The sequence below is a fragment of the Cherax quadricarinatus genome, chromosome 3 (assembly GCF_038502225.1).
Source record: "Cherax quadricarinatus isolate ZL_2023a chromosome 3, ASM3850222v1, whole genome shotgun sequence".
In the NCBI taxonomy this organism is placed as follows: domain Eukaryota; kingdom Metazoa; phylum Arthropoda; class Malacostraca; order Decapoda; family Parastacidae; genus Cherax; species Cherax quadricarinatus.
This window is the reverse complement of record NC_091294.1, coordinates 35,229,268-35,248,786: the sequence shown is the minus strand read 5'-3', so window position 1 is coordinate 35,248,786 and position 19,519 is coordinate 35,229,268. Positions and strand designations below refer to the sequence as shown.

The window sequence follows — 19,519 nt, the reverse complement described above, 5'->3', positions numbered from 1 at the left end:
ACTAACGTAATTCTTGTCGGTATATTATACCACTAACGTAATTCTAGTCGGTATATAATACCACTAACGTAATTCTTGTCGGTATATTATACCACTAACGTAATTCTTGTCGGTATATTCTACCACTAACGTAATTCTTGTCGGTATATTCTACCACTAACGTAATTCTTGTCGGTATATTCTACCACTAACGTAATTCTTGTCGGTATATTCTACCACTAACGTAATTCTTGTCGGTATATTCTACCACTAACGTAATTCTTGTCGGTATATTCTACCACTAACGTAATTCTTGTCGGTATATAATAACACTAACGTAATTCTTGTCGGTATATTATACCACTAACGTAATTCTAGTCGGTATATAATAACACTAACGTAATTCTTGTCGGTATATTCTACCACTAACGTAATTCTTGTCGGTATATAATAACACTAACGTAATTCTTGTCGGTATATTCTACCACTAACGTAATTCTTGTCGGTATATAATAACACTAACGTATATTCCGTGCATGTATCACATTCAGACATATTATGTTGACTCCTGACAGTTACACTCTTCAAGTTACCTCTAGTTTATAAACAGCGCATTGCCGATAAAAATGAAATGATAAACGTTGCAGGAAACGTTTATTGCACCATCGTTTGGCTCTATGCAGAGCTTTATCATGTCTTGACGTTAGAAGGTTCCATTCAAAGCGGAAATGTTCTAGAAAAATATTTGAACATTAAAATGGTATAAAATACCGACAGGTTGTTAGGCAAGACACATATGCAACAGTTAGGTATCTTTATTATGAAACGTTTCGCCTACACAGTAGGCTTCTTCAGTCGAGTACAGAAAAGTTGATAGAAGCAGAAGAGACTTGAAGACGATATAATCAGTCCATCACCCTTAAAGTTTTGAGGTGGTCAGTCCCTCAGTCTGGAGATGAGCATTGTTCCGAAGTCTGAAACAATGCTCTTCTCCAGACTGAGGGACTGACCACCTCAAAACTTTGAGGGTGATGGACTGATTACATCGTCTTCAAGTCTCTTCTGCTTCTATCAACTTTTCTGTACTTGACCGAAGAAGCCTACTGTGTAGGCGAAACGTTTCATAATAAAGATACCTAACTGTTGCATATGTGTCTTACCTGACAGAAAAATATTTGTTCTACAACGTCTGTTTTCTTCAGTTACATCTTGATTTGATAGCTACCGCGGTTCAGTCCTTAAAGAAATCTACTTGATAGCTGATTGTATACATTTTTGAATGGGTGGACCTGTAAGCCAGCGAAAGGCTTCGGTCAGATGACCAACGCTCCAGTTGCGGGTCATCATATGACTACGATCCACGTTAGGAAACACTTGTCCTGTTTTCTGACGAGTCTCACATAGCCTAACCTAATAGCCGAGTGTAAATACCCCTTACATATTCTGGCTCTGCTCTTAGTGTTATTATATTACCTAGATCTTAACCATTTGTTTTTTCATAATTATGTTTTCTTAATTGGTCAATTAAATTAGATTATTACAAGACTCATCTTTCATATATCCTGAAGGATGTCAAAAGTTTGTGTGAAAGGGCACAGGGCTTTACATTATTTTTATTTTTAGAGTAAACCAGAAACTATCTGATCACTAAACCTCGTCAGGAGACGCGTCATGACGAGCAAGAAGCGCCATTAACCTGTGATTATTCTTAAACCACACTTGTCATCACCATCGCGTACTGAGTCGGTTATATGAGCAAAATATTGCAGTTTTTTCTTTCTTTTACCCATTCTTCCTTCTCTCTTTCTCTTTCTCTTGACGCACTGCGCCTTCTTGGCCTTGTTTGTGTGGCGTTATCAGCTTTATTTATTCGACTGATAATGTCTAAGGGATATGGAATTATGTGAATATATTCTGGAATATCTGCTTTAAAAGATCTAGCAATTTAATATGAAATAAAAGTAATAGGACACAAGGCGCTTCCTACTAAGAATGAAATACATTCACCATCGTTCATTCAAATGCTGTTTCACCAGAGGTGTGTAGTCATCACAATTGAAATGTTCCTGCGAGCCACAACATGCCCATGCATACTGCAGTGTGCAGGAGGCGCTGCACTACCAACGTCCAGAACTCAAGCCGTAGACTACCCCGTTACCCTGAGTCCCTTCATTAATGTTGCCTTGCTCACACTACAATAGCAATTCCATTACACTAGTAATATTTTACACGCCTTAATGGTCCACCCTGATCTCCGCATTAACAAGTAAATTTGTTCATTCGTTTCGCTAATTTATAGAAAGCAAATAAGTTTTACCCTGTTTTATAATCAAGGTTTAATTTGTTTTATTTCACCACTAAGAAGATTACCATTGAACTCTTTCTTTTATGGTTTAAAAGAAAGATCTTTTAAACCACACGTGATCTGAGAAGATTACCATTGAACTCTTTCTCTTAAACCACACGTGGTGTGAGAAGATTACCACTGAACTCTTTCTTTTAAACCACACGTGGCTTAAAAAAAAGATCTTTTAAACCACACGTGGTCTGAGAAGATTACCATTGAACTCTTTCTCTTAAACCACACGTGGTCTGAGAAGATTACCACTGAACTCTTTCTTTTAAACCACACGTGGCTTAAAAAAAAGATGTTTTAAACCACACGTGGTCTGAGAAGATTACCATTGAACTCTTTCTCTTAAACCACACGTGGTCTGAGAAGATTACCACTGAACTCTTTCTTTTCAACCACACGTGGACTCAATGAACATTTGAGAATGTGCGTCTTCGCACTTAGTAAATGTACAAACTCTTATTAACACAAATAACCCGCACATAGAAGAATGAAACTTATGATGACGTTTGGGTCCTACTTGAACCATTTATAGTCACAAGACTCATATTAAGTTTTATCAGGTACATATATTTTGGGGGGAAAAATTGTAACTTAATGGCATGCAATAATTAACAACTTGGGTATACTGGAGGGACGACCACTGCTGCTGCAGAATGCCAAAGATAATAACTTATTCAAAAAATAATTTATATTGCCTATTTTTCTTTTAAATTTCATGAAGTTCGTTGATTTACATGTGACAAATATCACAAATTATACTCCTCTGTACACGCACTCATTTATTTTAATACAGAGAATATTTTAGCATGATTCATCCCCCACAGATAAAACTCAAAAACTCTTCGGAGATGGGGAGGAGAGTAAAACCTACAAAACAGGAAAACGAGGCTCCACCTGTACTTTTCAAACGTTTTTTCTGAATTTCAATAACTAAACGGTTATCTCATGACTTTATTCAAAAAGAACTAAGTAGGTTAAACCCAACTAAGAGCACTGGCCCTGATAACATCCCGTCTAAGTTCCTAAAAGATGGTGCTTCTGTACTGTCAATCCCTATTGCTCACATAATAAATCTATCAATCACCACTAATACCGTACCGGAGGGGTTCAAGGAGGCCAGAGTTACTCCTATCTTCAAGAAAAATAGTAGGTCTGATGTCAGCAACTATAGGCATGTTAGTATACTCAGTATAATATCTAAAATTCTAGAGAGGGCGGTGTATTCTCAAGTAGTTAAGTACCTTAATGACAACAGCATTCTCCATAGCTATCAATCGGGCTTTAGAAGATTCTACTCAACCGACACCTCCCTTATTAATCTGATGGATTACCTGAGAACTGAAATGTCAAAGGGGAACCTCATAGGTATGGTAACCTTAGACCTGCAAAAGGCCTTCGATACTGTCAACCACAATATATTATGTAAGAAACTTCAAGCTATCGGTATAGGTTCTGTAGACTGGTTTAAGTCCTACCTTAGCAACAGGAGACAAATAGTCAAAATCAACAAAACGGAATCAGAACCCCTGCCGATAACATGTGGAGTTCCCCAAGGTAGTATTCTGGGTCCCTTATTATTCTTATGTTATGTCAATGATATGCCTATCAGTGTCAAGTGCAAACTCCTACTGTATGCAGATGACAGTGCTCTGTTAGTGACAGGTAAAGATTCACACGATATTGCTAATGTTTTAACACTCGAACTGGAGTCCTGCAGCAAATAGTTAGTAGACAACAAACTATCATTACACCTAGGGAAAACTGAAGTCATTCTCTTTGGCACGAAACATAAACTGAGAAGGGTAAATAATTTTAATGTTCAGTGTAATGGGGAGCCCATCACTTTGGTTTCATCAGTAAAATATCTGGGAATCCCCTTTGACCCATGCATGTCAGGAGAATTGATAGGGAACAGTGTAGTAAAGAAAACGAATGCCAGACAGAAGTTCCTGTATAGACAAACACAGTGTTTACCTACTGAGGCTCGCAGGACCCTATGTCTAGCCCTTATACAATGCCATATGGATTACGCTTGCTCTTCATGGTACTCTGCCTTGACAAAAAAACTGAAAGATAGACTGCAAATCACCCAGAACAAAATCGTAAGATTCATCCTGGGGCTGGGACCAAGAGAACATGTAGGCCAGGATGAATTACAGCAGTTGGATATGCTGAATGTTGAAGACAGAGTAAAACAACTGAAGCTAAATCATGTTTATAAAATTGCTCACAAACAATGTCCAGAATATCTTGCTGTCAATTTTGTCAAGGTTTGGAACCAAAGCAATCATAGTACCAGGGGGAGAGAGCACAACTTTGTAGTACACACAGTCAGTGGCCAGGCTTCAAACACCTTTTATTGTACAGCAATAAAGGAATGGAACAGACTGCCCGCACATGTCAAAGCCAGTCATAGCATGAACCAGTTCAAGAAGAGTGCCAAAAGGTGTCTGATGAATGTAGCTACAGAAAGGGATGGGAATGATTTTCTATTTTTTAGCTAACATACGTGTAAATTTTACCTTATTCCTAGTAATGACCCTCGTATTGTAGATAGTCATAATGACCCTCGTGTAGTAGATAGTCTTTTTAGTATGATAATAAGATGTTATCTTCATTGTAGAATAATAAGAAAATATTATAACCTTTATATTATAATAATAAGGTAAAAGGACCCCAATGAAAATAAGTCACTTTGTCTGACTTTTTTGGTTATCCCAGGTTCTCTACACATATGCTGCTATGTATGATAATTCTATGTAACTGTATTTGTGTATACCTGAATAAACTTACTTACTTACTTACTTATAACTGACAATAATTTTTAAAGGGGTGGACCGGTAAGCCAGCGGAAGGTCTCGGTCAAATGATTAAAAGCTCCAACGGCGGGCCATCAGCTAAGACCCGCGTCAGGAAACACTTGTCCTGTTTCTTGACAAACCTTACTTAACCTAATCTGAATTTCAAGTGTGCAATTTTCCCCCCATTTACATACGTTTGTGTTGGTCATGTTCTCCGCTTGTGGGGTGGGCGGTGTCTTAACAAGCTACGTAGCGTTAATATATGCTCCGGCATCTTTATAGTTCCTCCTCGTCCTGACCGTAATGTTTCTCTCTGCTGCAGGTGATTCCCGGAGTAGTGTGTGCGTGTGCTGGTGGGAGGGACACAGCCCTGGCAGCCCTGGCAGAATGACGCCACACTCCGTTATATTCACCTTCAAGACGGACAAGTGAGGTAAGAAACAGTTTTTAGAGATGGGATTATTTTTATTTCTGGTTTAAAAATTTAATTATATAAATTATTATATAAAATACAATTATGTAAATATTTTATAGTTAACATTATTATTAATAGTATTAGTAACAGTAGTAGTAGTAGTCGTAGTAGTAGTAGTAGTAGCAGTAGTAGAATTAGTAATAGTAAACATAGGTAGTAGTAGTGGTGGAGCTGGTAGTGGTCGTGGGGGTTCGTCAGGAGATATTGGAGTAAGAAATACACACGTTGGATGTCTTGGATGCGTATAATTAAGAGAGTCTTGAGGAGGAGCCCAGGAGCCTTGACTTGTCCAGTCTATCCCTAGCGGGAACAGACCGCGAGGCCTCTGGCCTATTGTTCACATGTAACTGGTTTCGTCACGCCACAGCTAGAAAAGGAGCTTGTCTATAAAGTAGCTGGGATTATCTAAGTATCCTACACAGGTACGTAGTAACACTACTGATAGTAGTAGTAGTAGTAGTAGTAGTAGTAGTAGTAGTAGTAGTAGTAGTAGTAGTAGTAGTAGTAGTAGTAGTAATAGTAGTAGTAGATATAGTAGTAGTAATAATAATAATAGTAGAAGTAGAAATAGTAGTAGCAATAATAATAACAGTAGGTATTAGTAGCAGCAACAGCAACAGCAGCAGCATCAGCAGTAGTAGTAATAGCAGTAGTAATAGTAGTAGTAGCAATAGTAAACAGCAGAATCCCTAATAATGCATTTCAATTTAATTATGGTATGGATATTTTAAAGATGAAAGCGGATACCAAAAAAAAAATAATTTTAATAATAAAAACTCAAGAAACTGTTAAATACCGTAAGGAGCGGTGGTGTACAAATCGAGATGAACGAGAAAAAAAATAAAATCTAGCAAACAGGATTTCTGACAGCGTAAGTACTGAAGTTTAGTTTTTTTTTCTCTCTCTCCGAAGAAAAACATGTTTTTTTTTTTTAAATAGGTATATATTTGTTAGTAGAAGACGAAATAAGAGTGAAGTTCGCTGGCTGTTGAACTTGATTCTTCAAGGTTATTGCGACATCGTGTTTAATGGACAGAGGAAAAATGTTAAGTGTAATGCGCCCTCATGCCTACTTCCTTACTACTGATGTTACATCGCTCAGGTACCAGTCTGTACTGTAGCACACCACCTAGACCACCTGCAGCATTACGATACCTATACAGTAGTAGTGGAGTGCCTTGAAGATTTCCCCCCTTCCGTGGCTTGTCTTGCACACATACATACATACACACACATACACACACACACACACACACACACACACACACACACACACACACACACACACACACACACACACACACACACACACACACACACACACACTGGCCAGGGAGGTATACCATCTTTTAGGAGTGAAGAAGAGCAGAATGTAAGTGTGGGGAGGTACGTGAGGCATTACGTAGAATGAAAGGGGGTAAAGCAGCTGGAACTGATGGTATCATGACAGAAATGTTAAAAGCAGGGGGGGATATAGTGTTGGAGTGGTTGGTACTTTTGTTTAATAAATGTATGAAAGATGGGAAGGTACCTAGGGATTGGCGGAGAGCATGTATAGTCCCTTTATATAAAGGGAAGGGGGACAAAAGAGAATGTAAAAATTATAGAAGAATAAGTTTCTTGAGTATACCAGGAAAAACGTACGGTAGGGTTATTATTGAAAGAATTAGAGGTAAGACAGAATGTAGGATTGCGGATGAGCAAGGAGGTTTCAGAGTTGGTAGGGGATGTGTAGATCAAGTGTTTACATTGAAGCATATATGTGAACAGTATTTAGATAAAGGTAGGGAAGTTTTTATTGCATTTATGGATTTAGAAAATGCATATGATAGAGTGGATAGTGGAGCAATGTGGCAGATGTTGCAAGTATATGGAATAGGTGGTAAGTTACTAAATGCTGTTAAGAGTTTTTATGAGGATAGTGAGGCTCAGGTTAGGGTGTGTAGAAGAGAGGGAGACTACTTCCCGGTAAAAGTAGGTCTTAGACAGGGATGTGTAATGTCACCATGGTTGTTTAATATATTTATAGATGGGGTTGTAAAAGAGGTAAATGCTAGGGTGTTCGGGAGAGGGGTGGGATTAAATTATGGGGAATCAAATACAAAATGGGAATTGACACAGTTACTTTTTGCTGATGATACTGTGCTTATGGGAGATTCTAAAGAAAAAATGCAAAGGTTAGTGGATGAGTTTGGGAGTGTGTGTAAAGGTAGAAAGTTGAAAGTGAACATAGAAAAGAGTAAGGTGTTGAGGGTATCAAATGATTTAGATAAAGAAAAATTGGATATCAAATTGGGTAGGAGGAGTATGGAAGAATTGAATGTTTTCAGATAATTGGGAGTTGACGTGTCGGCGGATGGATTTATGAAGGATGAGGTTAATCATAGAATTGATGAAGGAAAAAAGGTGAGTGGTGCGTTGAGGTATATGTGGAGTCAAAAAACGTTATCTATGGAGGCAAGGAAGGGAATGTATGAAAGTATAGTATTACCAACACTCTTATATGGGTGTGAAGATTGGGTTGTGAATACAGCAGTTAGGAGGCGGTTGGAGGAAGTGGAGATGTCCTGTCTAAGGGCAATGTGTGGTGTAAATATTATGCAGAAAATTCGGAGTGTGGAAATTAGAAGGTGTGGAGCTAATAAAAGTATTAGTCAGAGGGCTGAAGAGGGTTTGTTGAGGTGGTTTGGTCATTTAGAGAGAATGGATCAAAGTAGAATGACATGGAGAGCATTTAAATCTGTAGGAGAAGGAAGGCGGGGTAGGGGTCGTCCTCGAAATGGTTGGAAGGAAGGGGTAAGGGAGGTTTTGTGGGCGGGGGGCTTGGACTTCCAGCAGGCGTGCATGAGCGTGTTCGATAGGAGTGAATGGAGACGAATGGTATTTGGGACCTGACGATCTGTTGGAGTGTGAGCAGGGTAATATTTATTGAAGGGATTCAGGGAAACCGGTTATTTTTATACAGCCGGACTTGAGTCCTTGAAATGGAAGTACAATGCCTGCACTCTAAAAGAAGGGTTTTGGGATATTAGCAGTTTGGAGGGATATGTTGTGTATCTTTATACGTATATACTTCTAAACTTTTGTGTTCTGAGCACCTCTGCAAAAACAGTGATTATGTGTAAGTGAGGTGAAAGTGTTGAATGATGATGAAAGTATTTTCTCTTTGGGGATTTTCTTTCTTTTTGGGTCACCCTGCCTCGGTGGGAGACGGCCGACTTGTTGAAAAAAAAAATTGCATATATATATATATATATATATATATATATATATATATATATATATATATATATATATATATATATATATATCCAAAACAACCACTGTGAAAGAGTAGAGAAATTCCAAGCGCTTTCGTGACTACTCACATTATCAAGGGACTACAATGTGAGTAATCACGAAAGCGCTTGGAATTTCACTACTCTTTGACTGTAGTTGTTTTGCATATTTTAAAATCACCTGTTTACCGTGATCTTATTGCACACACACACACACACACACACACACATATATATATATATATATATATATATATATATATATATATATATATATATCTATATATATATATATATATATATATATAGATATATATATGGGGTAGGTTTAACAATGTAGTGTTAGAGTGTTCAGCAAAAGTTTGTGGTTACAGGAAAGTGGGTGCAGGAGGGAAGAGGAGCGATTGGTGGAATGATGATGTAAAGAGAGTAGTAAGGGAGAAAAAGTTAGCATATGAGAAGTTTTTACAAAGTAGAAGTGATGCAAGGAGGGAAGAGTATATGGAGAAAAAGAGAGAGGTTAAGAGAGTGGTGAAGCAATGTAAAAAGAGAGCAAATGAGAGAGTGGGTGAGATGTTATCATCAAATTTTGTTGAAAATAAGAAAAAGTTTTGGAGTGAGATTAACAAGTTAAGAAAGCCTAGAGAACAATGGATTTGTCAGTTAAAAATAGGAGAGGAGAGTAATTAAATTGGGAAGATGGAGGGAATATTTTGAGGAATTGTTAAATGTTGATGAAGATAGGGAAGCTGTGATTTCGTGTATAGGGCAAGGAGGAATAACATCTTGTAGGAGTGAGGAAGAGCCAGTTGTGAGTGTGGGGGAAGTTCGTGAGGCAGTAGGTAAAATGAAAGGGGGTAAGGCAGCCGGGATTGATGGGATAAAGATAGAAATGTTAAAAGCAGGTGGGGATATAGTTTTGGAGTGGTTGGTGCAATTATTTAATAAATGTATGGAAGAGGGTAAGGTACCTAGGGATTGGCAGAGAGCATGCATAGTTCCTTTGTATAAAGGCAAAGGGGACAAAAGAGAGTGCAAAAATTATAGGGGGATAAGTCTGTTGAGTATACCTGGTAAAGTGTATGGTAGAGTTATAATTGAAAGAATTAAGAGTAAGACGGAGAATAGGATAGCAGATGAACAAGGAGGCTTTAGGAAAGGTAGGGGGTGTGTGGACCAGGTGTTTACAGTGAAACATATAAGTGAACAGTATTTAGATAAGGCTAAAGAGGTCTTTGTGGCATTTATGGATTTGGAAAAGGCGTATGACAGGGTGGATAGGGGGGCAATGTGGCAGATGTTGCAAGTGTATGGTGTAGGAGGTAGGTTACTGAAAGCAGTGAAGAGTTTTTACGAGGATAGTGAGGCTCAAGTTAGAGTATGTAGGAAAGAGGGAAATTTTTTCCCAGTAAAAGTAGGCCTTAGACAAGGATGTGTGATGTCACCATGGTTGTTTAATATATTTATAGATGGGGTTGTAGGAGAAGTAAATGCGAGGGTCTTGGCAAGAGGCGTGGAGTTAAAAGATAAAGAATCACACACAAAGTGGGAGATGTCACAGTTGCTCTTTGCTGATGACACTGTGCTCTTGGGAGATTCTGAAGAGAAGTTGCAGAGATTGGTGGATGAATTTGGTAGGGTGTGCAAAAGAAGAAAATTAAAGGTGAATACAGGAAAGAGTAAGGTTATGAGGATAACAAAAAGATTAGGTGATGAAAGATTGGATATCAGATTGGAGGGAGAGAGTATGGAGGAGGTGAATGTATTCAGATATTTGGGAGTGGACGTGTCAGCGGATGGGTCTATGAAAGATGAGGTGAATCATAGAATTGATGAGGGAAAAAGAGTGAGTGGTGCACTTAGGAGTCTGTGGAGACAAAGAACTTTGTCCTTGGAGGCAAAGAGGGGAATGTATGAGAGTATAGTTTTGCCAACGCTCTTATATGGGTGTGAAGCGTGGGTGATGAATGTTGCAGCGAGGAGAAGGCTGGAGGCAGTAGAGATGTCATGTCTGAGGGCAATGTGTTGTGTGAATATAATGCAGAGAATTCGTAGTTTGGAAGTTAGGAGGAGGTGCGGGATTACCAAAACTGTTGTCCAGAGGGCTGAGGAAGGGTTGTTGAGGTGGTTCGGACATGTAGAGAGAATGGAGCGAAACAGAATGACTTCAAGAGTGTATCAGTCTGTAGTGGAAGGAAGGCGGGGTAGGGGTCGGCCTAGGAAAGGTTGGAGGGAGGGGGTAAAGGAGGTTTTGTGTGCGAGGGGCTTGGACTTCCAGCAGGCATGCGTGAGCGTGTTTGATAGGAGTGAATGGAGACAAATGGCTTTTAATACTTGACGTGCTGTTGGAGTGTGAGCAAAGTAACATTTATGAAGGGATTCAGGGAAACCGGCAGGCCGGACTTGAGTCCTGGAGATGGGAAGTACAGTGCCTGCACTCTGAAGGAGGGGTGTTAATGTTGCAGTTTAAAAACTGTAGTGTAAAGCACCCTTCTGGCAAGACAGTGATGGAGTGAATGATGGTGAAAGTTTTTCTTTTTCGGGCCACCCTGCCTTGGTGGGAATCGGCCAGTGTGATAATAATAAATAATAGATAATATATATATATATATATATATATATATATATATATATATATATATATATATATATATATATATATATATACATATATACATATATATATATATATATATATATATATATATATATTATATTATATATTATATTATATATATTATAGGTAGTAGGTTGGTAGACAGCAACCGCCCAGGGAGGTACTACCGTCCTGCCAAGTGAGTGTAAAACGAAAGCCTGTAATTGTTTTACATGATGGTAGGATTGCTGGTGTCCTTTTTTCTGTCTCATGAACATGCAAGATTTCAGGTACGTCTTGCTACTTCTACTTACACTTAGGTCACACTACACATACATGTACAAGCACATATATACACACCCCTCTGGGTTTTCTTCTATTTTCTTTCTAGTTCTTATTCTTGTTTATTTCCTCTTATCTCCATGGGGAAGTGGAACAGAATTCTTCCTCCGTAAGCCATGCGTGTTGTAAGAGGCAACTAAAATGCCGGGAGCAAGGGGCTAGTAACCTCTTCTCCTGTATATATTACTAAATGTAAAAGGAGAAACTTTCGTTTTTCCTTTTGGGCCACCCCGCCTCGGTGGGATACGGCCGGTGTGTTGAAAGAAAGAAATATATATATATATATATTTATATATATATATATATTATATATATATATATTTATATATATTTATATATATATATATATATATATATATATATATATATATATATATATATATATATATATATATATATATATATATATATATATATTGGGTCTCATTATTTGTGTGTATAGATAACTCAACATTTACAGCGCAATTTTCATTTCAGTAGCCTCTGAAATGCTACACTCACACGTAACTCAACTTAATCGCATCATAGTTTCTGTGATCAGTTAAGCCTTACGGTCTTCATTCATGGAATCTCAAATTCTGGTAACTGGAGGAATGGAATCCTATTAGCCTGGAAACACCCAGACCACGAACTCGACAACTTTGAAACTTAAGAATACTGCAGCCACTGTATTCAATATAGGTGGGGTCTGGCAGGCTCTAAATTCCGGAATAATTATTTTACAGTCCTTATATAAGTAATTATAAACCACAAATGCATAAACGATTGGAATATTGGTATTAAATATACCATTGAATCCTGGAGTATTCTTTTTAACCGAATCCTGAAATAATGGAACACCAAATTCAGTTACTACAGTAACGCTGGATTTTTTAACGTCTCTACCGACTTCTTTATTGACTTTTGCAATATCGTTTTTTAACTGAATCCTGAAATAATCTGTAGCACCAGACTACGAATGCTAGAGTCCTGGGATCATCCAAATCAACAGAGAAATGCGAAAATTTCTAAGCAGAAAGTAGCGGAATGCTCATTTTCAACAACTTGTAGTATCATAACACAAAAACTTACGCAACCAGTGATCAGCGTCAATCAATTTATAACCGGTTTTGGAGACTGATTTGGTGTGCCAGTCTATTGACAAGTGTGGAAATTCCTAGCATAAGAGGTCACCGACTCTTTCCTCTTTGGCCATGGAAAGCTTTAAGCCAACGTGCCCAGAGCCTTTCTCACACAAAGAAATGTCGTAATTTATTCCTTCATTAAATATTCAGTACCGAAGCGTCATAAGAAATGATTTCAGAAACAGTAGCCTTCACAGATATTTATAATACATTTCTAACTCTGTGTTCAACAGCTCTAGAATCATTACAGCATTCAGGAAAATCAGAATCCCGTACTGCTGAAATCTCTAAATTATTTCGCACTAAAATGCGAAATGAATCACGTTAAAAAAAAGAAAAAGAAACTTGGAATTTCTTCCGAAGAGACGGCTTGGAACACTGGAATATCTCAGACATGAAAACTTCCAAATCCTGTACCTCATGATCCAGTAAAAATCTGGGACTGTAGACCTCTAAGTTCCGGAACATCTGAAACCCTGGAACCCTTCCGAAGCAAACTGATGAAGACCGACGACTTCTTCGTTGAAAATGAGAAGGGTAAGACGAAGTGAGCGGAGAAGATGAAGTGAGAGGGGGAAGAGGAAGTGACAGAGGAAGATAAAGTGAGAGGGAAAGAGGAAATCAGTGGGAAGAGGAAGCGAGAGCAGTGAGAGATGAAGAGAAATTCAAAGAGGAGACGGAGTGAGAGGGGGGGAAGAAGTGGCATAAGCAGCGAAAATGATAAATAGCTTGTAATAGGATTAGATTTAAAATAATAAATAGCTTGTAATGGGATTAGATTTGAAATAATAAATAGCTTGTAATGGGATTAGGTTTAAAATAATAAATAGCTTGTAATGGGATTAGATTTAAAATAATAAATAGCTTGTAATAGGATTAGATTTAAAATAATAAATAGCTTGTAATAGGATTAGATTTAAAATAATAAATAACTTGTAATGGGATTCGATTTAAAATAATAAATAGCTTGTAATGGGATTCGATTTAAAATAATAAATAGCTTGTAATAGGATTAGATTTAAAATAATAAATAGCTTGTAATGGGATTAGATTTAAAATAATAAATAGCTTGTAATGGGATTAGATTTAAAATAATAAATAGCTTGTAATAGGATTAGATTTAAAATAATAAATAGCTTGTAATAGGATTAGATTTAAAATAATAAATAACTTGTAATGGGATTCGATTTAAAATAATAAATAGCTTGTAATGGGATTCGATTTAAAATAATAAATAGCTTGTAATAGGATTAGATTTAAAATAATAAATAGCTTGTAATGGGATTAGATTTAAAATAATAAATAGCTTGTAATGGGATTCGATTTAAAATAATAAATAGCTTGTAATGGGATTCGATTTAAAATAATAAATAGCTTGTAATAGGATTAGATTTAAAATAATAAATAGCTTGTTATGGGATTAGATTTAAAATAATAAATAACTTGTAACGGGATTAGATTTGAGAGATGAAACAGAGAGCTCACAGGATAGAACACTGCAGAATAACATGACTGGGAGAACATGAAGCAGAGATTTATTGAGACAATGCACTTAAGAATGACGAAGGAGAGAGACAAAAGAAATAGAAGTGCTCTCAAAATAGAGCAATAACAAATAATAATAATAATAATAATAACAGTAATAATAATAATAATAATAATAATAATAATAAAAAAAAAAAAAAAAAAAGTTAAAAAGTTTAATAGCAGAGAAATGTAACTTGCTCTGCTTGGAATCAGAGAAAGAATAACGAAATAAAAGAGAGAGAGGGAGAATATTAGATATGAGATATTCCAATGGATAGAAAGGAAATAAAATTAGAAGAGGCAGAATATAAGCCTAAAAAAAAAATTCTCCCAGGGAAAAATAGGTGAAAATAAAATCGAGAAAAGATAGATTCCATAAAACAAATGCCATTGGTCTGGAGGAGACGGGTCTGGAGAGGGGCGGCGGGGTGGAGAGGGTCGTAGGTGACAGGAGGGGTGACTGGGGTAGGAAAGAACCACATGGAGCTTAGCCCTGGCAAGGTAAGCTGATGGTTCTTGTGGAGCTTTCAACTAAGCTGATTTGTGGACGGGTTTGTCAGGCTGTGCCTGAGTGCTTGTGTAACGCGGGGCAAGTGACGATAAGACGCCAGTGCCACTGTGACACTGAAGATAGTGAGACACTGGTGTCACTGTAACGCTGAAGCACCTGTGTCACCATGACACTGAGGCACCAGTGTCACTGTGACGCTGAGGCACCTGCGCCACTTTGATGCTAAGGCACCTGTGCCACTGTGACGCTGAGGCACCTGCGCCACTTTGACGCTAAGGCACCTGTGCCACTGTGACGCTGAGGCACCTGCGCCACTTTGACGCTAAGGCACCTGTGCCACTGTGACGCTGAGGCATCTGTGCCAATGTGGCGCTGAGGCACCTGTGCCACTGTGACGGATAACGGCGACACCTCAGCAACTACTGACCGAGATGGCTTGTCATTACTGATCTAAATGTGACCGAGCTGGCTTTAATCTTCGACTTCTTAACAGGTTAGCTTCTTGAAGACAGAACTTGATAAACCTCTACACAGAGATAAATAAACCACTCTCCCAACATAAGCTTGTTCCTCACCTTGAGTCTGCCTTCATACTGATCTGAGAATGAGGTCTGCTCTGTGACCGGGCCGCGGGGGCGGTGATCTCCTGAGGCGACCCCAAGTAATACTGCTTCTCCTCAAGGGAGCTTCCTTGACGCTAATGAGGGGCTTTTGATCTAGGGTATTGAATCTGTGCTACAGTTCCCTGAATTGAGCCTGAATGCCTTCCATCCCCCCATCTCCAGGTGCTGTATAATTCCTATGGGTTTAGCGCTCCCCCGTACTTATAATAATAATAATAATAATAATAATAATAATAATAATAATAATAATAATAATAATAATAATAATAACTTCTCTGTAATGGGAGTGACTTTAGTCCTTATGTGAAGTATGTATATATATATATATATATATATATATATATATATATATATATATATATATATATATATATATATATATATATATATATATATGTCGTGCCGAATATGTAAAACTGGTCAATTAGCAAGAACTCATTTAAAATTAAGTCTTTTCTAAAAATTTTCTCTTATACGTTTAAAGATACATTTTTTTCATTAATGTTGATGTAAAAATTTAGAATTTTGCACCAAAAGGAACTTAGAAAACTTACCTAACCTTATTATAGCAAGCGTAATTTATTTTAGCCTAACCCAACTAAATATATTTTAGATTTGTTTACAGTAATTTAATACTAAACAAACACAGTGAAATATATTTTTTTCGTTAGGTTCAGGATGATTTTGGCGAAATTATTGCATACATAAATTTTCACTTGTCCTATATGGCAACATGAACGTTGCTATTTAATCCAAGATCGCAAGTTCTGCCTATTCGGCACGACATATATATATATATATATATATATATATATATATATATATATATATATATATATATATATAGAGAGAGAGAGAGAGAGAGAGAGAGAGAGAGAGATAGATAGGGGGCAGGGAGTACGCAAATCCTCCCTGCTTTATTATCCTCTTCCATAGTATCTAACGAGTTAAAACAAATTCTTCCGGACAGCCTCAGTGACTCAGCAGGAATACAGGACCCTACCTACGCCATTGCCATCACTGAATGGGAACCTCTTGCTGCTCCAGCACCAAAACCTAGTGAAAAAAAAAGGTCTACAAACAGTCAAGTCAGGAAAAGGTGCTTGCCAGCATGCTTAGGGCTGTAACATCAGACAGGGAGACTGCCTGTCTCCAAGCTGTGAATGCACATCACTCCGGGGAGTTCCCCCAAACAGTTCCTATTTCGGCAATGAAAACACGACTCGACCCTAAGACCCTCCGTATTGCAGTGGCTCTCCGCCTTGCTGCCACAATTCACACTGAATTATGTGTATTTGTGGCGATGCGCAAGCCAACCAATATGATCTACATGGTCTTAATTGTTCCAAAACCATGAGTTAGCACACAAGACACAAAGAAGTCAATGACATCATAAGGAGAAGCTGGATGCGCAGCCGAGAGGAAGTCCCGATCACTAGCAGCCAACAATACCCACAACCCAGCAAATCACCCCGACGGGATCGCCGTCAATCCTTGGAACAATGGCAAGCTCTTAGCATGGGACTATACATGTGTCGAGCGACAGGGAGGAGCTGCTGATCACAGGGAGGAGTACAAGATCGGCAAGTACAGGGACATAAGCCAACAGTATCAATTTGTCCCAGTTGAATCTAAGACCCTGGGATCATGGCGAGAAAATGCCACACGTTTCCTTAAAGAACTGGGTTCCAGAGTCATGGACACCACCAGAGACCCATGGGCAGCCACTTTCATGTTCCAGCGTCTCAGCGTGGCCATCCAGAGGGGAAATGCATGCTACATATTGGGTTCGCGTCTCTCTTCGGAAAAGATAGAGGACATTCATAATCTTTGATATATTGTACCAATGTATTCATGTTTGTGTTTACTGTCAATACATTCTGTCTGTTAATAAAGTTCACATAGAATATAGGGGTGATAGGAGACGAAAATATTCAAACAGCTCCGGGGAGAACCTTGAGTTTTCCCTGAGGTACGTTTATTCTTTTCTCTGGGGATGAGGGTTCCAGTCCAGTTCTCGTGGTGGTACCTCCCAAGATATATATATATATATATATATATATATATATATATATATATATATATATATATATATATATATATATATATATATATATATATATATATATACATATATATATATATATATATATATATATATATATATATATATATATATATATATATATATATATATATGTGTGTGTGTGTGTGTGTACTTATATATATATATATATATATATATATATATATATATATATATATATATATATATATATATATATATATATATATATATATATATATATAGATAGGAGGGGTGTTAATGTTGCAGTTTAAAAACTGTAGTGTAAAGCACCCTTCTGGCAAGACAGTGATGGAGTGAATGATGGTGAAAGTTTTTCTTTTTCGGGCCGCCCTGCCTTGGTGGGAATCGGCCAGTGTGATAATAAAAATAATAAATAAATATATATATTAACACGTCGGCTGTCTCCCACCAAGGCAGGGAGACCCAAAAAGAAAGAAAAACCGAAAACCGAAAAGAAAGATAAAACCTTCATCATCATTCAACTCTTTCACCATCACTCATACATAATCACTCTCTTTGCAGAGGAGCCCATATAAACAGTTCAGATACCCCTCCAAACTGCCAATATCCTAAACCCCTCCTTTAAAGTGCAGGCATTGTACTTCCCATTTCCAGGACTCAATTCCGGCTAACCAGTTTCCCTGTTTCCCATCACAAAATATATTACCCTGTTCGCACTCCAACAGCTCGTCAGGTCCCAAAAACCATTCGTCTTCATTCACTCCTAACACTCTCACATATGCTTGCTGGAAGTTCAAGCCCCTCACCCACAAAACCTCCTTTACCCCCTCCCTCTAACCTTTTCGAGGACGACCCCTACCCAGTCTTCCTTCCTCTTCCTTCTCCATGTCATTCTACTTTGATCTATTCTCTCTAAATGACCAAACAATCTCAACAGCCCCTCTTCAGCTCTCTGACTAATACTTTTAGAAGCTCCACACCTCCTAATTTCCACACTACGAATTCCCTGCATAATATTTACATCACACATTGCCCTGAGACACATCTCCACTGCCTCCAGCCGCCTCCTCGCTGCAGCATTTACAATCAAAGCTTCATACCCATATAAGAGTGTTGGTTCCACTATACTCTGGTACATTCACTTATTTGCCTCCATCGATAACGTTTCTTGTCTCCACAGATACCTCAATGCACCACTCACCTTTTTTCCTTCATGAATTTTATGGTTAACCTCATTCTTCATAAATCAATCCGCTCACAGGTCTACTCCCAAATACCTGAAAACATTCATTTCTTTCATCCTCCCGCCCTCCAATGTGATATCCAATTTTTCTTTATCTAAATCGTTTGATACCCTCATCACCTTACTCTTAACTATGTTCACTTTCAATTTCTACCTTTACATACCCTCCCAAATTCGCCCACTAACCTTTGAAACTTTTCTTCAGAATCTTCCATAACCACAGTATCATCAGCAAAAAGTAACTGTGTCAACTCCTATTTTGTATTTGATTCCTCATAATTTAATCCCACCCCTCTCGACAACACCCTACCTAAACAACTATGTTGACATTACACATCCTTGTCTAAGATCTACTTTTACTGAGAAATAATCTCCTACACACCTTAACCTGAGGTTCACTATCCTCAGTACACTTGCAACATCTACCACATTGCTTCCCTATCCGCTCTATCTTATGCCTTTTCTAAATCCATAAATGCAATGAAAACTTCTGTACCTTTATCTAAATACTGTTCACATATATGCTTCAATGTAAACACATGGTCTGCATATCCTTTACCAATTCTAAAGCCTCCTTGCTCATCTGCAATCCTGCTGTCTGTCTTACCTGCCCC

At 37.9% G+C, this 19,519-nt stretch overlaps 1 protein-coding gene across 1 annotated transcript in view; it reads left to right on the top strand.

Annotated features, from left to right (window-relative positions):
- Nucleotides 1-5,454: 5,454 nt before the first annotated feature.
- Nucleotides 5,455-19,519, top strand: part of LOC128684062 (5-hydroxytryptamine receptor-like) — a 606,485-nt gene continuing 592,420 nt past the window's right edge. The window contains exon 1 of the mRNA XM_070093582.1: nucleotides 5,455-5,569. The gene's annotated coding sequence lies outside the window, so the exon portion shown is untranslated. The remainder of the gene's footprint in view (nucleotides 5,570-19,519) is intronic.